Here is a 1,030-nt window from a genome sequence, read left to right as displayed (position 1 = left end):
AATAAATGCAGCCTTGGTGAGCATTAGTCAAAAATATGAAAAATATGAAAAAATCTTAACGACCCCAAATATTTGAACAGCGATGTATAAAATGTACTGATATTTAATATATTTAATTGACAGAATAACAATAATGTCAAATTTGAAGTCATATGGTAACATTTTTCGTAACTGGCAGAAATTTAAATGGATAGTTCACCCAAAAATGAAAATTAACCCATGATTTACTCACCCTCAAGCCATAGGTGTATATGACTTGCTTCTTTCAGATGAACGCAATCAGTTATATAAAAAAATGTCCTGACTCTTCCAAGCTTTATAATGGATGCATAAATCTATCATAAAAAGTACTTCACGGTGGCTCCGGGGTTAATAAAGGCCTTCTGAAGTGAATCGATGCATTTGTGTAAGAATACAAATAAATCGTAATCTCTAGCTTCCGCTACCTGTCTTATGGGTGTTCACGAGAGAGTGGCGTTCCAACGGATGCCGTAGGACGTAAGCATATAGCATAAGCTCCAGTGAGAATATGCTAGTCTCGCGAGAACCAAGTTTTGTTTACAGCAAAGGAAAACCAGTCTCCTCTTGGCTTATATTGAAATCGTCTAACATTTTCTATTCAAATTTGTGCTTTTTACTTCTAATTCGTGACGGTGTTTTGTTTTGCTCTCTCCTCTGCGCTTCCGCGTTTGTCACTTCTCAACGGAGCTTACACTACATTTACATCGTGCGTCATCCACTGAAGCACCACCAGTACCATAGATATGTATAGATGCCCCATTCGACGGCTCCAGGCACGTAGATGCGGCCGCCATCTTGGAACGGTCAACTTGACGTCATTCACCATACTGTAGGTTCTCACAGAGCCCTTGAGCCCATAGATATATATACGTAGATGCCTCATTAGCGACTGTTTCTATGGGCCGCTATACGTAAGCTGTCTGCCATATTGTAACGGTCAACTTGACGTCATTCACCATAGTAATCACTGAATATTCGAAAGATGCCACAATCCTGCACAGAACGGCTC

At 39.8% G+C, this 1,030-nt stretch overlaps 1 long non-coding RNA gene across 1 annotated transcript in view; it reads right to left on the bottom strand.

Annotated features, from left to right (window-relative positions):
• The window catches only part of LOC107709066 (uncharacterized), an 8,074-nt gene that overhangs the window by 5,283 nt on the left and 1,761 nt on the right, over nt 1-1,030 (bottom strand). Inside the window, exon 2 of the long non-coding RNA XR_001636435.1 lies at nt 957-962. This is a non-coding gene — a long non-coding RNA (uncharacterized LOC107709066). The remainder of the gene's footprint in view (nt 1-956; nt 963-1,030) is intronic.

This window comes from Sinocyclocheilus rhinocerous, unplaced genomic scaffold (assembly GCF_001515625.1).
Source record: "Sinocyclocheilus rhinocerous isolate Xijiao unplaced genomic scaffold, SAMN03320098_v1.1 scaffold1724, whole genome shotgun sequence".
NCBI lineage: Eukaryota > Metazoa > Chordata > Actinopteri > Cypriniformes > Cyprinidae > Sinocyclocheilus > Sinocyclocheilus rhinocerous.
The sequence above is the reverse complement of the archived record's forward strand: the minus strand, read 5'-3'. Positions and strand labels throughout refer to the sequence as shown.